Source organism: Manis pentadactyla, chromosome 13 (genome assembly GCF_030020395.1).
Source record: "Manis pentadactyla isolate mManPen7 chromosome 13, mManPen7.hap1, whole genome shotgun sequence".
NCBI lineage: Eukaryota > Metazoa > Chordata > Mammalia > Pholidota > Manidae > Manis > Manis pentadactyla.
This window is the reverse complement of record NC_080031.1, coordinates 39,043,725-39,064,313: the sequence shown is the minus strand read 5'-3', so window position 1 is coordinate 39,064,313 and position 20,589 is coordinate 39,043,725. Positions and strand designations below refer to the sequence as shown.

Genomic DNA, 20,589 nt, shown 5'->3' with positions numbered 1-20,589 from the left:
TCCATAGATGCTGAAAAAGCATTCAGCAAAATTCAACATCCATTCATGAGAAAAACCTTCAACAAAATGGGTACAGAGGGCAGGCACCTCAACATAATAAAGGCCACATATGAAAACGTACACCCAACATTATACTTAACAGTGAGAAGCTGAAAGTTTTTCCTTTAAGATTGGGAACAAGACAAGTATGCCCACTCTCCCCACTTTTATTCAACATAGTTCTGGAGGTCCTAGTGACAGCAATCAGACAACACAAAGAAATGAAAGGCATCCATGTTGGTAAGGAAGAAGTAAAACTGTCCCTGTTTGTAGATGACATTATATTGTACATAAAAAACCCTGAAGAATCCAATCCAAAACTACTAGATCTAATATCTGAATTCAGCAAAGTTGCATGACACAAAATTAATACACAGAAATCCTTTGGATTCCTACACACTAAAAATGAACTAGCAGAAAGAGAAATCAGGAAAACAATTTCATTCACAATTGCATCAAAAAGAATAAAATACATAGGAATAGACCTAACCAAGGAGTGAAAACTACAAGACACTCTTGAGAGAAACAAAGAGGACACTAATAAATGGAAATTAATCCCATGCTCTTGGCTAGGAAGAATTAATATTGTCAAAATGGCCATCCTGCCTAAAGCAATCTACAGATTCAATGCAATCCCTATCAAAATACCTACAGCATTCTTCAACGAACTAGAGCAAATCATTCGGAATTCCATAAGGAACTGCAAAAGACCCCAAATAGCCAAAGCAGTCATGAGAAGGAAGAATAAAGCAGTGGGAATTACTCTCCCTGACTTCAAGCTCTACTACAAAGCAACAGTAATCAAGACAATTTGGTACTGGCACAAGAATAGACTCATAGACCAGTGGAACAGAACAGAGAGCCCAGATATAAACCCAAACATATATGGACAATTAATATATGATAAAGGAGCCATGGATATACAAGGTGGAAATGACAGCCTCTTCAACAGCTGGTGTTGGCAAAACTGGACAGCTACATGTAAGAGAATGAAACTGGATTATCGTCTAACCCCATACACAAAATAAACTCAAAATGGATCAAAGACCTGAATGTAATACATGAAAACATAAAACTCAGAAAAAAGTAGGCAAAAATCTCTTGGACTTAAACATGAGCCACTTCTTCATGAACCCTTGTAAGGGAAACAAAAGCAAAAATGAGCAAGTGGGACTATATCAAACTTAAAAGCTTCTATACAGCAAAGGACACCATCCATAGAACAAAAAGATATCCCACAGTATGGAGAATATATTCATAAATGACATATCAGATAAGGGGTTGACATCCAAATTATATAAAGAGATCATGCATCTCAACAAACAAAAAGCAAATAAGCCAACTAAAAAATGGACAGAAGATATGAACAGACACTTCTCCAAAGTATAAATTCAGATAGCCAACAGGCACGTGAAAAGATGTTCCACATCGTTAACCATCAGAGAAATGCAAATTAAAACCACAATGAGATAGCACCTCACACCAGTTAGGATGGCCACCATTCAAAAGACAAACAACAACAAATGTTGGCGAAGATGTGGAGAAAATGGAACCCTCCTACACTGTGGGTGGGAATGTAAACCAGTTCAACCATTGTGGAAAGCAGTATGGAGGTTCCTCAAAAATTTTAAATAGAAATACCATTTGACCCAGGAATTGCACTCCTAGGAATTTACTCTAAGAATGCAGCAGCCCAGTTTGAAAAAGACATATGCACCCCTACGTTTTTTGCAGCACTATTTAGAATAGCCAAGAAATGGAAGCAACCTAAGTGTCCATCAGTAGATGAATAGATAAGGAAGATGTGGCACACATACACAATAGAATATCATTCAACCATAAGAGGAAAACAAATCCTACCATTTGCAGCAACATGGATGGAGCTAGAGGGTATTACGCTCAGTGAAATAAGCCAGGCAGAAAAAGACAAGTATCAAATGATTTCACTCCTCTGTAGAGTATAAGAACAAAGCAAAAACTGATGGAACAAAACAGCAGCAGACTCACAGAACCCAAGAATGGACTAACAGTTACCAAAGGGAAAGGAACTGGGGAGGATGGGTGGGAAGGGAGGGATAAGGGGAAAAAGGGGGCATTATAATTCACACACATAATGTACCATCAGTGGAGGGACACAGGAAGGGCAGTATATACATGGAAGACTAGTAATGATTCTGTAGCATCGTACTATGCTGATGGACAGTGACTGTAATGGGGTATGCAGGGAGGGTATTTGATAATACAGGAGTCTAGTAACCTTAATGTTGTTCAAGTAATTGTACATTAACAATATCAAAAGAAAAAAAAGAAAAGACTAATATTCTTTTGTAACACAGCCTGGCCACAATATCAACTAGGGGACCAGGAGTAGTGGCCAATTCACTGAACTGTTAACATTAACACCCTCATGCAGCTTGACCTTTTCTGCAAAAAGCTGGGTAAATGGGCCGAGATCCAATATGTTTAGTCTTTCTTCTATCTTAAAAGCCAAGAGGATCTCTGCCAGATTTGTAAGTTAAAGAGTCCTCCCAACAACAACAACAACAAAAGTTCTCCCAACCATCTCTCTGCTCCACTGCCTGCTTTACCTCCACCCCTGTACCCAGGACCACCCAGTGAAAAGTGTCACATCTAACCCCACAGGGCCATCAACAACAGAGTCCTGGCTACTCAAATCTGTTCCCAAAGGCACCTACTAAATTTCTCCTATTAGTAGAAATGGCAGGTGGAGAATTTGGCACAGTGTGAGTCCACAAACTTTTTCACTAACTGAATTAAAACATCTTAAAGCTGATCTTGGCAGCTATACTACCAAACCAGATAACTATATTGATCAATTTCAGCACATCAGTCTAGCTTATGGCTTCACCTGGAAAGATGTCATGATAATCCTGGGACAGACACTCTCTGACCCTGAACAAGAGAGAGTGATTAAAGTAGCCTGTAGATTTGCCAGTAGCCTCCACTTATTAGAGAGTAAATTTCCCACTGGGGAAACAGCTCTCCCCTCTACAGACCCTAATTGGGTTTATTATGATAAAGACGATATGTGGGGAAGAAACCACTTCCTGTTTTGCATAAAAACATGGCTAAAGAATGACAGGCAAAATGTTATTAACTATTCAAAAGTTGCTGCCATTAGTCAGGGACCAGAGGAAAATCCTGTTACTTTCTTAGAAAGACTGAGAAACACCCTCATTTAATATACTGATCTAGATTTAGACACATATGAGGGACAAGTAATTCTGAGAGATAAAATCCTCTGACAGTCATCATCTGACATCAGGAGAAAATTACAAAAACAGATCCAGACAAACCCTAATAGCGTAGATGAGCTCCTGCCCACAGCCAATACTGTGCTCTGTGGCCATGATCAGGAAGAAGAGGCTGGGGCTCAGGAAAAGGAAAGGAGGAAGGACACCCAACATACCCAGCTACTAGCTGCCCATGTGGCTTGGTCCATGTCCAGAGGCCTACCAGGTTCTGACCAGAATTCTAAGAAAGATAATAAGTGTAAAATCTGTTGTAAGACTGGGAATTGGGCCAAGAGCTGTCCTAATAGAGATTGGCCTCCACAATCTCCCTGTTACAAATGCAAGGAAATGGGCCACTGGGCTGCCCTTTGTCCCATGGGCCACAGGGTCCCTGGGCCATTGGAGCCACCCATGGTCCTTGAGCTCCTTACACAGGAATGAAGAGACCCTGACCAGTCAGCCTCAATCCATGACATCGACATCACTGGACTAGAGTCTAGGGTAACCATGGACATGGCAGGTAGGACAATTTACTTTTTAATTGACACCAGAGCCCCCTACTCTGTCCTCAGTTCCTATTCCGGACACCTATCCTCTTGAACTTGTACAGTACTCAGAGTGACAGGGATGCCTACTACTCGGACCTTCACTCCACCCTTAGGATGTCTCCTCCATAGCCATTATTTTTCACATCCATTTTTAGTTGTAAAAGAATGCCCTATTTCTCTCTTGGGATGAGACATACTAGAAAAATTACACCAGGATGATTTTTAGATTTCCCCCAGCTAATCAAACTCCTCTCCAACTTCTAGTTGTTCCCAAAATCCCCTCCTCAGCTTTTCAGGACTGGGAGCAGTCTATCAATCCTGCCATTTGGGATAAGGGAATCCCAGGAAAGTAAGTATGCCCCCCCAGTAGTCATCCAGCTCAAAGATCCAGCTAAGTTTTCTAGCCAAAAACAATATCCTACAAAGCCTGAGGCTCATAAAGGCCTTCAGCCTCTACTTTCCAAATACCTTAAATATGACCTGCCAGTTTCAACTAATTCACCTTATAATACTCCAATCCTGGCCATCAAAAAGAAAGGCCAGACTTATTGTCTATTCCAGGATCTAAGAATTATCAGCAAGGCAGTTGTGCCGCTCCACCCGGTTGTCCCTGACCCACGTACTCTATTAGGAGCTATCCCACCTGACACCTCATGGTTTACAACTTTAGATCTCAAAGATGCTTTCTTCTGCATCCCCTCAGAAAAACAGTCACAGTCACTATTTGCTTTTGAAAGGACCACTCTAGGAAACACCTCTGGTGAGCTAACCTGGACTGTTCTCCCCCAGGAGTTTAGAGACCAGACCGTCCTCACCTGTGTGGACAAGCCTTGTCCCAGGACTTAGCCCACCTGCACCTGAACAATGGGGGCACACTCATACAATATGCAAATGATCCTTTAATCTCTTCCCCCACAAAACAAGACTCCATTAATCATACCATTCAAACCCTTAATTTCTTAGTTGAGTTGGGATAAAATGTTTCAAGGGCCAAGGCTCAATTAGTACAACAAAAGGTCACTTACCTGGGAATAATGCTTACTCCAGGAAAGAGAGGCCTTTCTACAGACTGAGTCAGGCCATTATTTCCCTTCCCCAACCTACTACCCACAAACAACTCAGGGCTTTCCTAGGACTAAGAGGATATTGCAGGTTATGGAAATTATTCACTCATTGCACAGCCTCTCTATCAAGTCCTAATAGGAAAGGCTGACTAAACATTTAAACTGCTTAAGGACATGTTAACATGGGCCCCTGCCCTAGGACTCTCAAACCTAGCCAGGCCATTCCAATTGTACTCCCATGAAAGATGAGGAGTGGCCCTTGGAGTTCTAAGTAAAAAATTGGGCGAACTTACCCACTTATTTTCCATCAAAACCGATTTCTGCCTCAAAAACCAAGCAGTTTTTTCTTATGTGGATTAAATACCTATTTGTGCCTACCAGCTAATTGGACTAGGACTTCCACCTTAGACCACCTGGCCCCAGACACTGACATAGTCCCCAACAACCAATCACTGACCATTCCTCTGTCTTCTCACATAAGAGCTCAATGAGCTATACAGTTCATTCCTCTCTTAATAGGCTTAGGAACCACCACAGGACTAGGCTCTGGCATAGCTGGATTATCTTGCTGTCCTATTACCAAAGCCTGTCTCAAGATTTTTCTGACAGCCTAGAAGGAATTGCCCAAAGTATTATAACTGTTCAAAATCATATAGACTCCGAGAATGAAACTCAGTCACTGTCTAACCCCATACACAAAAGTAAATTTGAAATGGATCAAAGACCTGAATGTAAGGCATGAAACCATAAAACTCTTAGAAAAAAACATAGGCAAAAATCTCTTAGACATAAACATGAGTGACTTCTTCATGAACATATCTCCCCAGGCAAGGGAAACAAAAGCAAAAGTGAACAAGTGGGACTATATCAAGCTGAAAACTTCTGTACAGCAAAGGACACCACCAATAGAACAAAAAGGCATCCTACACTATGGGAGAATATATTCATAAATGACAGAGCTGATACAAGGTTGACATCCAAAATATATAAAGAGCTCACCCACCTCAACAAATGAAAAGCAAATAATCCAGTTAAAAAATGGGCAGAGGACAGGGCATAAATCTGCAAAGGAGTAAAAAGCTAACCTTTTCAAAGAATATTGCTTCTCTCTCACTTGCCAACTTTACATTTCCCTGTATGGCCCCAGAAGATGGCTGGTTAGCCAGAGACAGGTAAGATTCCTCAAGGGAGGAACAACCTAAGACAGGCACAGTCGCAGGGGGCCATCAGGTGAGAAATTGGGGATCAACAGAGGTGAGGCTTAGAACCTAGCCCCCCCCTGATTTGAGGGAAATCTGCATCCGTGGATGTTTTGTTGCCCTTGTCTAGCTTGGATTAATACTTAGTCTATAGGCACAGACCTGATCATCTACATTTGCCCTCTTACATCACTAAATTATGTTTTCTAACTTTATCTTGCATCTACCTACCACTTCAGCATTTTATTTTAAAAAAATAAGGGAGAAATGTGGGATTCACATATAAATCAAGTATAAAAATCAAATGAATAATCATATCTGACTTCATTGTTTATAGTTCATGATGCGTGATCAAAACCGAAAGTTTCTGTGATATGACTGCCCTTGCACTGTTCACCATGTTCAGATGGAGCTAGAGGGTATTATGCTCAGTGAAAAAAAAATCATATAGTCTCCTTAGCAGCAGTCACTCTTCAAAACGGAAGAAGACTGGACCTCTTGACTGCTGTAGAGGGAGGCCTATGCCTCTTTCTAAATGAGCAATATTGTTTTAATGCTAACCAGTCTGGCCTAGTTAGAGACACTGTCCAAAAGCTTTCTGAACGTGCCTCCAGAATCCAACAACTATCGGAATACTGGGGTAACTGGTCCCAGATTTGGAGCTGGGCATCCTGGTTGCTTCCCTTAACAGGACACATACTGATGCTTCTCCTAGCTCTACTATTTGGACCATGCTTACTAAATCTCTTAACTAAATTTGTTTCTTTCAGACTAAAGTCCATCGAGGCCAAAGTCCTATTGTCACAAGGATTCAAGCCCTTGCCAATGAATTAATCAGCTATCTTCCTGGGACCCCTAGATTTACACCCTTACTGTCCTAATCTTCACCATCCTGACAGTCAACAAGCAGAGGGACCCAAATGACCACAGCATCCCTCACTAGCAGGAAGCAGCCAGAGAAGTCATCACCCCTCATCCCAATGATTTGGGTCTGAACTGCTTGAGGGGGGAATATTAGGAAGAAAGACAGAAGTGAGTGGGATGACAAGGAGAAAGGGCCCCCCAAAGATGACCCAGGGAGTTGATCAAATAGAGCCAGAAAGCCAGAAATGACTCAGAGAGTTAATCAGATGAAGTCACAGGGTCCAAGAGTGACTCAGGAAATGTCCCAGGTCCCCCCAGATAAGAAACAGCAGAAGCACAGGCACAGCACAGCCCGTCCCCATTTCACCAATCAGAACAAGCCTAGAGAGCTGACAGCTGTCAATCGAGGACCCCTCTGCCCTGCCAAAAAACATATAACAGAAGCCGCAGACCAAGCATCCATGCCTGCCTGTCTCACCTTAGGCAGGCCCGCTCTGCTGCTCTGTGCAGAGTCTATTAAAACTTACTTTGCTTTCCTGAATTTGGTCTCTCATCTCACTTCCCTGCAGCACTGAGCCGAGTCCCTTCCTTCAACACATTCTTTTAGAATTTTTCAAGTGATTTTTATTTTAGGATTTTTAAAAAAGTCTTTTGAATGAAATATGTTTTTCTGATTTCCCAGAGAAAGATCATGACCCCAACAGCTCATCTTTGTCATTCCATCAAGTATAATATTCCCTCTTTAAAGTTGTAATTCACAGGCCTGAGAATCAGCCTGAGAAAGGCTGGATAATTCTCAGATACTACATCTACAATTCCAATAGCTACTACAAGGTCAGTTTTATTTCATTCTATTTTGACACACTTTATTTTATTTTACTTACTTTCTTAGGTTATAAATGTGTACCCAGTGTAGCCAACTTCTCACCAGAGAAGGAGAGCAGAAAGGGACCAAGGAAGTGGCATGAAGACAAGTTAATTATGATTCTTAATGTAAAATTAATCTCTTTTAAGATTGCAGCACTGATAATCATAATTAAAAATGTGTTTGCATTTAAAAAGAAGGCATAAATTATATGATTTTTCATTCATAAGACATTACATAAAAAGCACAAAATGTGGCTATCTGCCTAAAAATTTCTGTAACTTAAGAGAGAAAATAAAAATATATACAATTTTCAAAAACAATTATCAAATATGAGGAAAAATATGAGCTTCCCCAGTACACTTTAACTTACTTACTTACAAATCACTCTATTTCTCCTTACCAAAACTAAATGCATATTTCTCCTGAATATTTCTCCAGTCAGACATACTATAGTATATAAGCTCTATACTTTTTCTCATTCTACTCAAGGGTACTGGTTCATCTTTTTAAAAATATTACCCCTTGATTAACTGTTTTCTTCCTTCTGCGGCAGGAAACAAGAGACAACCTAAAATTCCTTTTTTTTTTTGCTTTAAACTCCTGGAGTTCTACCTGCAGGTTTTATGTACCAAGGAGTAATTATAAACAGATATAATAAGAAAATCCCATATTTTGTTTTTATGAGCTCTAAATTCACAACAGTAGCTAGGAAGGTAATTTAAAAAAATTCTGAGGTAGTAATTGTAGTTTTGTCCGTAAACTTCCCCATGATGGTATTTAATTAATCAAATCCTTTTACTGTTCCTTGTCTTCCTCTGCATTGAAACTATACACTCATTATTACACGGTATAAATAAAATTAAGACCCTGTTCAATTCATTCATTCTGTCACCCAACAGATTTTTAGGTGCCTATAAGCACCAGACACTGTATTAACAAACAATGGAATAGAGTCTCTACTCTTGAGAACTCTAAGTCCAGGAACTTTTTAATTGACTTTTTAAGAGATTCAATCATTCTGTCTTCTACCAAATTTTGTCAATTAAGTGAAGAGAACTTTCATTAGGGAGTAGCATATAGTGGGCTCCAGCTTTAGTTTAAAAGGAATACTGCAGAGATGAGGCAATCCCTAGAGAAGCCAGCTAATTTATGAGTCACTGAATTAGAAACAGCTTCATTATTTCATTCAACTATTTAGGAAATTCTAAAAATGTCCCAAATTCTTATGCTCACATGCAAGCATATTACAGAGGAAATATGAAATTAAATTAGTTAACTTTTGAACACCTTCAATTTTCTAGGAATGATACAAATACAAATAATGGCATGAATTAATAAGCCAATCATCATGTGGCAGGTGCTATTCTAAACACCTTACAAAGATTAACCCATGGAATGATCACAATAATTCTAAAATCAGTACAAGTATTACCCCAGTTTTTCAATAAAAAGATGAGACAGTGTAACTTTCTGATGGTCATGTAACTAGGATGTGGCAGGGCCAGGCTTCAAACCTAGGGTAAGTCCATACTCTGAACTACTGCTCAATACTAACTTTTGGTTTAATGTTAGTATCACCTTTAAAAAATGAAGAACAGGATGCTGGAAGAGGTTTGAGAATTTGTATTCATCACAGAGCTAACACTGTGTTACTTTGATGCATTTATATTTTGTAATATGATTGCCTTTGTGTCTAAGTTTATCACATTACATAATTATAGGACAATATTGTCTATATTCATTATACTGTGCATTAGATCTTTGGCTTATTTTACTACTCACTACAAATTTGTACCCTTAAGCATCATCAGTCTTATCTCCCCACCCACCCCACCCATGGAAACCACCATTGTCTCTGTTTTTGTAAGTTTGACTGTTTTGTCAGAATCCACATATAAGTGAGATCATGTAGCACATGTCTTTCTCTGTATGACTTATCTCACTGAACATAATGTGTTTACAGTCTGTCAGTGTTGTCACAAATAGAAGGATATCCTCCTTTCCCATGGCTGAATAATCAATATATATACTGCATCTTTTTTATCCATTCATCCATGGATAATCATATAGATTGTTTCCATATCATGGCTACTGTGAATAATGCTGTAATAACACAGGAGTGCTAATCGCTTTTTGAAATACTGTTCTCATCTCCTTTGGGTATGTACCCAGTAGTGGAATAGCTGGACCATATGGTAGATCTATTTTTAATTTTTTTAGGAACCTCCATATCATTTCCAATAGTGATTGGACTAAGTTACATTCCCACCAACAGTGCATAAGGGTTCCCTTTCAACTACGTCCTCACTGTACAGTCTCCTGTCTTCTTGATGACGGCCATTTTAGTAAGTGAGAGGTGCAGATTGAAACCATGTTTTCCTTAACTGAAAGTCACATTCTTTCTATTGAATTTCACAGCAATTTTTAATTTCTGTATCACATTTTCTGTCTCTAAGTCAGGGTAATGGCATTAAAGCTGTGTTTCCTATTGACTGGAGTTTGAAAGAGAGAGGAGGTTCTGGTTCTTGAAGTACACCAGCAAATGCTGGAGGACTGAATACAACTATTACAGTGAAACTATTTGAAAGGACTACTGACTCATGACCAGCACAGTTCCTCACACTTAGAAGTCAATACTTATTGCATAAATGAATAGTTAGGCTTATACAGATGGTTGACATACCAAAGAACCACTAATGAGGTAGGAAACTCCCTGCAAATGAAATATTGTCTCAGTTTTCTGTGGGACAACTTTGCTTTTGAATTTTTTTAGTTGAAAAATGATGAACACAAAATGGTGATCATTCCATTAAACTCTAACTATTCCAGTAATACTGCTTACAGGAAATATGAACTATGGCCCTTGGAATCTGAGGATTTTCCTATTCTTCCTTAAGGGAATTCTGATATTTTAATAAAGAGCTTAATTATATATTTGGGAAGGTAATTTTATCTTGACTACTCCTCATCTTTCTCCAATTCCAGAAAGGTACTAGCTCCTACACTGGTCAACCGCCTTCATAGTGAGGCACATCATATCCCAAAAGATCTTCTCCTGGTCTGCCCTGGTTCTGAGTCTGTAGCTCAGGCTGACCATTCCTGTGTGTGAAGGTATGGTAACCCGTGTGCAGAATACACACCTAAAGAGGTAATTGTCTAATTGCCATACCACTATGTTTTCTATAGTCTTACTACCTTCTCTAAAATACCTTTATATACTTCTGAATATGTACTATTTACAGATAATGAGAGTAACTACACGTGTTCTTAATCCTTTCTGAAAATACAGGTATTGTCTGAATGTGGTATATATTTCTTTATAACTACTTAGTTACTGAAACATGAGAGTCATTTTGTACAGAGTTGCTATCCTGTGCACAACATCAGAGTGTGTTTGGAGTTTGTTGTGTGGGTGTGTGCTCATATACTTGGTCTTCAAATAGGAATGGTTAAATACCATTCTTTTTCTGTTGAATGAACTGGATTATAGCATTATCTCCCCTGACAAAATGTTATTATTTGTCAGACCATTCTCCAGAAAACGAAGAGGACACACACACACACACACACACACACACACACACACCACACACACACACTTTTCCCTCACCTTCCTCATCCCCAGAGTGTGGTGGGAGAAGGGCAGTGTGTTTCAAATAACCTTAAGCTCTCTCTTGTGCTTCACTTAGTATGGGAGGGATCCCCATAGTAGTCCCCTAGGGCACCCTCGAGCCCTACAAAGGCCAACTGCTTTCTTGAGGGCTGTGTTTGTTCGGAGGACCCTGTGGGTGGAAAAAGTTAGTTCAAGCTCTCCCATAGCTTGGAAGCAAGCAGAGGCACAAACAGCTCCATCTGCATCTTATTTAAGCTGAATCAACCAGACATGCCCAGCAACCCCCCCAGTAAGGGGCTCTGCCTCACTCCTCCTGATCTACATGGTTTCTTCTCCTTTCTCAGTGCCCTGACCATGCCTGGCAAGGCCAAGAAGAGAGTCTAAGTTACATCACTGAGAAATGGTGAGTGGAAAAGAGACTCTCAAGTATTTCCAAAGGCAGAATTTGGCCGGCTCTTAATTACTTATTCTTATGAAGGGAAGCAGGGGATATCTGAAAATTATTTTTATTTAAATCATCAATTCTTTAGAGCTTTCATTTTATTGATTTTTTAAAACAGTTTATCTTCCTTGAGCCTGTGATGGGCAGTATAGCAACAGTGCATATCTGGGGAGAGAACTTAGCCCACATACAGATTAATTTCAATTCACAAAGATTTATTCATCATCTATGTACATTGAACCATATGAAAATAATTTGACGGATTTAGAGATATTGTATAATATAGGGGAGCATGTGATTTGAGGACTCTATGATAGGATCCCACTCTAGATGAGAAAGGCTTGACTCTCCAAAACTGTTCTCCTGAAGACACCTCCGTTTACTGCAGCACCAAGACTCCATGCCTTGCAAAGTGCAGAATCTAGGACTAATCTGAAGGGACAGAAAGAGAGAAAGTGGCAGAGAAAAGATAATTAATGCATGACAGTCCACAAATGAATCTGTGTATGTGAGGAATGGTGGGAACATCATCGGTATGAGTGTGCATATGTGTTTTTATGTTACATGAGGGCAGGGGCTGGCAAAACGAGGCTGGCTACAGTGTTTATGACTTACAAGTCCTTAGAGGACAAAGACAGATTCACTTCTCTTCATAGTACAGTAAGAAGAAGAGGTAATACTCTCTTTACCCTATGCTGATTATTCAAAGAGTACATCATGTGATCACTTTTACCTTCAATTTGAGATTCTGAGATAAACTGCAAAGATTAATCATATACAAAATTGGACCAGTAGAAACAAACCACTTTCCTAAAACTACCTAGATGGAAAGAAATTTATTTCAAAACATAAGCCATGGTTTTGAAAAAGTTATCAAGTGGTTAGGGGACCAGGGATATGAAATATAGATTTTTCCCTGAAGTCTTCAAAACCAACTTACAATAGCAGCTGAGAGGTATAGAGGGAGTCACACTATATGGCCGCTAATTATTCTCCCCTGCTACACACTCGGGAGCTGCAATGCATAGAGCCCTGAAGCATATTTGTTTCTAAGAGGTGCTAGGAAAAGGGAGATGGACTAGAATTACACCCCCTTAAAACTGACTGGCACATGTAAAAATGTGTTTATCCCCTTTAGAAAATGTCTTGTCATTGAGGGTCCAAAACTGATATGTCCACCTCTGATCAGCCTGTCATTTTTCCTCATCTCCCTGCAAGAGATGGTGGGTGGAGCACAAATAAATGTTTCTCACTACCTGCATCCCGCTTTGGAGATTCTGGAACCCTCAGAGCTGGCATGACAATTTTTAAAATGTTGGCATGGTAGGAGTGCTTTGACCACTTTTTCTCTCTTGCGCCTCACTTTTAACTTAAGGCATCTATTTCTCTACAAACAACAGAGCAAAAAGCTTACCAGTCCCAGTGTGACCACCATGCTTATGGCCCACTACCTACTGGGAAGGCACCCCCGCCATCCCTAGGAAATCAGAGCTAGAGCCTCCTGGCTCTTTTCATTGGAAGACTCAGCAGGATGGAACTATTCCTGTAGACTGTGTTTCAGAATGAAATTAAACTTTATCTTCCATGAGAATTTTACACAGCTTTTCTGACATTGGTCCCCATTAAATGCATCAGTTAAACTAGGATCATTCAAGGAGGATAACCACAAACTTCAGGGGAGCTAAACAGCTTGATTATAGATAGATATAGATACATAGATGATAGGTAAATATAGATAACTGGCACACATATAGATTATATAGACATAGATACAGAGGAGAAAGAGAGAGAAATTCAATGTTTTAGTCTAAGGAAGGAAAGACATAGGTAGAGGTAATAGATTGGTAGGGAGGAGGAGGGAGATTGGAGATTAAATGAACCTGGCAGATGTTTTCATAGATTTAAAGGTTATCCTTTGAAAAATTAATAAGACTTATTCTTTGAAGCTCCAGAAACCAGAACCAGATCCCACAAATGTGGCAGCATTATATTCTATAGGAGAAACCCTTGTTATCTCCAAATCAGAGATTACTTTTTTTAAAAGTACATCTTTGTTTGTAGATACTGTTTCCTGTTCCTGGAGAGGATCAGGCAAAGGTTAGGTGAATACTGGATTTATGCATTTGAGAGTCACAAAATTGGCAAGGAGTTAAATAATATGATTTCTCAGGTCCCTTGCAGCTCTAAGATCCTGTGTTTCTAGAGCTGAATGTACCCTTCCATTTCTTTAGAGGTGTGTGTGTATATGTGTGTGTGTATAATTAATACAATGTACTATTAATTGTGACAGTTTATGCAAAGGCATTTTGAAAACCATCTTGACTGTAAGACTCATACTAACTCTTAGAATTATGTTCAAATCAAGCTAAAATTTAAGATTGTTTCTCCTTTTCACACCTACATCATTGGTCCAGAGAAGGAATTGAATTGCATGGAGTGTGTAAGATAATAAGCTAGTTATGCTTGCTAGAGACTGAAACATCATTATCAACTAATTGCTCCTCTGCCAATATATAGTTGTTTGATGTCACTGGGAAAATCACTTCCCTTTCTGGGATTCACCTCCCTTATTTGAAAAAAAAACCTGAACTAAAATTCCACTGATTTAAAACACTGTAATCCTATAGGCTAAGTCCACAATGGATAGCGGAGAGTTGGTTACAAATAACAGAGAGATGGTTTAAAGCTGCTGCTAGGTAATGTGCTTGAGATCCAGGGTACTTGAGTCTTTACCTGGATTTCACATGTCTCCCAGCTCTTACCCTGGCACTTGGATTCTTTACTCCCTAAACTTCTATTCCTCAGACAGGGCAGTTTTTAGCAGTTTTAAAAGGTACAATTTAAAGCTCAAAAGGAAAAAACACTCAACTCTTAGATCATCTTCTGCTTACTCATACAGAAAAAGTAGTGGGGAATAAAAAGTAATTTGGGTTTTTAATTTCAATTCTGTCTTTAAGCAATTAGCCATGTGATCATGAGCTAAATATTTAATATTTCTGTCTCAAGTGACACTATAACATTTTTTCCTTGCTAACTCTATGATTATGAGGGTCAAATGTAATAATGTGATAAAAATATATGCAAATATGGAGCATCATCTGACTGTGAAAATACAGCCATATATTCAGCACAGCCTCCTCAGAGATCCATTAGCTATAGAACTTCTGTTGGTGAGAAGGTTGTTAGCCACTTGAGCCTTGCTCGCTTCCTCATATATCTGCCATATAGACTCTATAAAATCTTGGAAGCTATTAGATATGACTAGGGTGATCTAATCCTGAAGATTTGGAACCTAGACCCAGTACTGTATTTACATTGCATGTGACTTTTGGCAAAGCATACTACCTTCTCATACATTAATTTTCTTATCAAATACAACAATTATTTCTTTAATATATATGTTAATGTATACATGCCTTATGGTATGTACATGCATACATATTATATATATGGAGAGTTTTAAGGATCAAATGTGATACTATACTTCTAATTCTTTTCTTCTTTTATTTGAGTAGTAGAAAGCTTGAAGTTAAGTTCCATGCCTAAATGATAAAACTGCTCAGTCAGATGTTCGATACTGTATACATACTTCTTTCCTTTCTTTTAATTTTTTGTATCTTTACATTGTGCTTATTTATCTGGTGGTACTGCATCTGAACTTTAATATTTCTGCTGGAATTAACTGAAAGAAGGCATAGTTCCTGTGACAACAACCTCCCTCCACCTTGTTTATTAATTATTTGTCTGAAAATTCAATGAGCTCTTTTATTTCCATCTTCAAGTCTAAGACATCTTCTTTGAACATGACAATATATATTATTAAAGATCTGAGAACACATTACAGTCTCTTATTTCCTAGAGCATTCTTAAAATGTTGTAGGTAGGCTAGGATTCTTCTGAAGGGCATTGAGGGTCCTAGAAAGAAAGGATTTTTAGGCATAATATCTTGTCTAAACATTTCTGGAATATAAAAATACATCCAGGGAATGAGTCCAGGCACACAGCTCTGGAAGCTGGGATCTTATTACTATGAACCAAGAAGGGCTTCCCAAACAGTACTATTATGCCCAGGTAACAATAAACATGTTAATTTCATGTGTCCATTTAAAAAGATGGAGATGTGGTGAGAAAAAGGCAGAGAGGACAGTGGGTCTAAACTCTTGGGAAGTAGGTTTCATGTGGGTGGGACTCAAACACAGAGATAAAAAAGAATCAGACCCAAAGCAATCCTGAAAATGAAGAATAAAGCAGGGGGTATTACAGTCCCTGACTTCAAGCTCTACTACAAAGAAACAGTAATTAAGACAATTTGGTACTGGCACAAGAACAGACCCATAGACCAAAGGAACAAACTAGAGAGCCCTGATATAAACCCAAGCATATATGGACAATTAATATATGATAAAGGAGCCATGGATATATAAGGGGGAAATGACAGCTCTTCAACAGCTGGTGTTGGCAAAACTGGGAAGCTACATGCAAGAGAATGAAACTGGATTATTGTCTAACCCCATTCACAAAAGTAAACTCAAAATGGATCAAAGACCTGAATGTAAGTCATAAAACCATAAAATTCTTAGAAGACAACATAGGCAAAAAATCTCCTGAATGTAGACATGAGTGACTTTTTCCTGAACACATCTCCTTGGGCAAACAAAAGCAAAAATAAACAAATGGGATTACATCATGCTGAAAAGCTTCTCTACAGCAAAGGACACCATCAGCAGAACAAAAAGGTATCCTACAGTATGGGAGAATATGTTTGTAAATGACATATCTGACAAGGGGTTAACATCCAATATATATAAAGAACTCACACGCCTCAACACCCAAAAAGCAAATAACCCTATTAAAAATGGGCAGAGGATATGAACAGACACTTCTCCAAAGAAGAAATTCAGATGGCCAACAAGCACATGAAAAGATGCTCCACATTGCTGATTATCAGGGAAATGCAAATTAAAACCACAATGAGATATCACCTCACACCAGTTAGGATGGCCAACATGGAAAAGACTAGGAACAACAAATGCTGGCAAGGACACAGAGAAAGAGGAACCCTCCTACACTGCTGGTGGGAATGTAAATTAGTTCAACCATTGTGGAAAGCAGTATGGAGGTTCCTCAAAAAACTTAAAATAGAATTACCATTTGACCCAGGATTTCCACTCCTAGGAAATTACCCTATGAACGCAGGAGCCCTGTCTGAGAAAGACATATGAACCCATATGTTTATCACAGCACTATTTACAATAGCCAAGAAATGGAAGCAACCTAAGTGTCCATCAGTAGATGAATGGATAAAGAAGGTGTGGTACATATACACAATGGAATATCATTCATCCATAAGAAGAAAACAAATCCTACCATTTGCAACAATATGGATGGAGCTAGAGGGTATTATACTCAGTGAAATAAGCCAGGTGGTGAAAGACAAGAATCAAATGATTTCACTCCTCTGTGGAGTATAAGAACAAAGCAAAAACTGAAGGAACAAAACAGCAGCAGACTCACATAACCCAAGAATGGACTAACAGTTGCCAAAGGGAAAGGAACTGGGGAGGATGGGTGAGAAGGGAGGGATAAGGGGAAAAAGGGGGCATTATGATTCCCACACATAATATAGTGGTGGTGGGGACACAGGAAAGGCAGTATATACAGAGAAGACAAGTAATGATTCTGTAGCATCTTACTATGCTGATGGACAGTGACTGTAATGGGTTATGTGGTTGGGACTTGATAATAGGGGGAATCTAGTAACCACAACGTTGCTCTTGTGATTGTATATTAATGATACCAAAATTAATTAATTAATTAATTAATTAATTAATTAATTAATTAATTAAAAAAGAAGCAGACCAAGAGAAAAGGTAGGGAAGATTCATAGGTCATGTCTTTTTTATAAGTGCCAATATCCCACTCCCTAGAGAATCCTAGACTGTGGTGAGCAAGGCCATGTTTTGCGCTGAGTGTGTGTTTGTGTGTTAAGAGTTGACTATTCTGTGCTTTAAGATCCTAAAGCTGACGTCTAAGCAGGAAGAGAGAAATGGCTCGGGTGGGCAGTAGTTTTCCAGCTCTTTCATTCCATGACCATTTTGTCATGGAAAAAACATAGTCTTCCCCAATTGTCCCACATATTTATGCCAAAAAACAAGGTTGTTGAGAAATGAGAACAATAGTGACAAATAGTGACTGGCTATAGAGAAGAGTAGAAAAGAGGAATCAAGCTGCAGGACACAGAGAAACGCTTAAAATGGTAAGGCCCTTGTCACCAGTAGGTTTTGGAGTGATTCTCATCCCAGCCTAAGAGGCATACACTTTGCCAAATCACTGGATAGAAATTCAGAAGGGACCTAATGGCAGAAAGCATCTTGGTTTTTCATTTTTTTCTGATGTTTCTTTCAAACAAGTCATAGTTCTTTAATCTCATATCCTTGGAAGGCCCTACAGTCCTTTCCCCCTTTCTCATTAACAATGGTTGCTGATCCTACCATTAGGTCTTTGTATTTTTTTTGGCAGAGTTTGCAGGTATTATTACTGTATTGTCATAAAATAACAGCAAATATCCAAGGGAACCTAATTTAAACTCTACAGCTCATTAGAAGTTCAGAAAATGTGATGTAGTTATAAACACCCACCTTATAAATAATAAAACTAATATTCTGAAAGCTTATGTAATATGTTCATTTAGCTAAAGTAGAACTGTTTAAAAACTCCTGATCTCTATACAGTGGGTTGGATCAGAGGAAACATTACCTTTTACGTTATCCATTCAATTTTGTTCTCTTAGAAGCTGCTGAATATTCATATCAAATTTGCTATGAGTCCTGTGTGTTTGCTTACATATTGCTTCACTGAAGCTTTATAACCTGGTTAAATCGGTTTTAAAAAAGATTCTCCATTTCACAGACTAGAGGGGTCATGTGACTGCTCCAGAGTCAGGCAAGTTACACCTGGAGAATGAGCGATTGAATCTCCTGCCCCCTTTCCACATGCAGTAGGTGTGGATCTTGCCTATTGTGAAAGGACGGCATGAAGATCATCCTCTCTTGCCCAGGAGTGTTGTATCGGCAAAGAACTGGGAGTCAGGAGGTTCCAATTGCACTTCCGCATGACTTTGGATGAGTTATCTCTCTTGACATAATTTGAAAAAAAAAAAACATAAACTCCCTAAAGCATATTTTTGCTCAAAACTTTCGTTTCAATCATAATATAGAAGGAAGTAAAGAAAGAAAGGCAGGAGAGTCTCTCATGGTGGGCTCATCAATATCAGTAACCATAGGGTCCTTCTTGGGGTGCTGAAGGAACTGATTTTGTCTGGACCCACAGCCAGTTAAGGTCACCAAGGTTCTGGAGGTCTACAACCACACAGTGATGACACATTTCATTCTTCTAGGATTTCCAACACGGCCAGGCTTCCAGCTGCTCCTCTTCTTTGTTTTCCTGGTGATCTACCTACTGACCCTAATAGAGAACTTATTATCCTCGGCATTCACAGTGATGGAAAGTTGCACAAGCCCTTGTCCTTATTCCTGAGCTACCTCTCTTTCCTGGAGATGTGGTACATCAGAGTCATCAGCCCCAAGGTGCAGGTAGACTTCCTCAGCCATTCTAAGACCATTTTATTCAATGGCTGCATGACTCAACTTTACTTTTTTGTGACCTCTGTCTGCACTGACTACATTCTCCTGGCTGTCATGGCCTTTGACCACTATGTAGGCATTTGTAATCCACTGTGCTACCCAGTTATCATGACCAACCCGCTTTGCGTTGCTCTGGCCGGGGGATGCTGGTTCTGTGGACTTGTGACTGCCACCGTGAAGATGGTTTCCATAGCCTGACTCCACTGCCGTGGCACGCCTCAGATCAATCACTGCCTCCACGATATCACACCACTCCTTAGTGTCTCCTGTGAGGACTCGTCACAGGCTGAGCTAGCGCACTTCCTCTTGGCCCTCACAGTCACTGCCCTCCCCCTCTGTGTAGTGGTGGCATCTTACACTACCATTCTCACCGCCATCCTCGGGATACTTTCTGCTCAGGGCCACCGAAAAGTGTGTTCCACTTGTGCCTCTCACCTGACAGCTGTAATTCTCTTCTACTCCACGACTCTTGTCACCTGTACCTGCCCCGAGCTTATGTATGCCTGCAATTCCAATAAAGCAGTGTCTGTGCTCTACCCCATCCTCGTCCCACTCCTTAACCCCATCATCTACTCTCCGAGGAGCTGGGAAGTAAAGGCAGCCCCCAAGAAGAACGTGCTTTTAAAAGGAAGTGGACCCAGGGAAAATGGGGCCTCAAGTAATTAAAAAGCTTCTAGAATCCCTTCAGGCCTGACTTGGGTGATCGCTGCACAGCTCCTACCACACTCTTGCCTTTGGCTACCTGTCAACCTCTAGTACTTTAACACTGATGCTGTGTGCATGAGTGTGTGTGTGTGTGTGTATGTGTGCATAAATGTGGCTAAATTTGGGGGATGATGTAGCTACTATCCCCAAAAAGTAGCTACTGCATCTAGGTCAGTAGATAAGTTTTGAACATTTTCCAAAAATTACTTGAATTGAAGGCAGATTTTTCCATCTCACTAAAATACAAACTCTACATGAAGTTTTGCTAATTTGCTAATGTATTGTCTGTGCATTCAACTGTGTCTGACACATAGTAGGTGTTTAATAAATATTTGTTGAAAGCGTAATTG

General features: G+C 39.6%; 1 pseudogene; it reads left to right on the top strand.

The window, feature by feature from the left end:
• LOC118917639 (olfactory receptor 6Y1-like) overlaps window positions 1-20,200 on the top strand; it is a 29,784-nt pseudogene extending 9,584 nt beyond the window's left edge.
• Window positions 20,201-20,589: the final 389 nt, after the last annotated feature.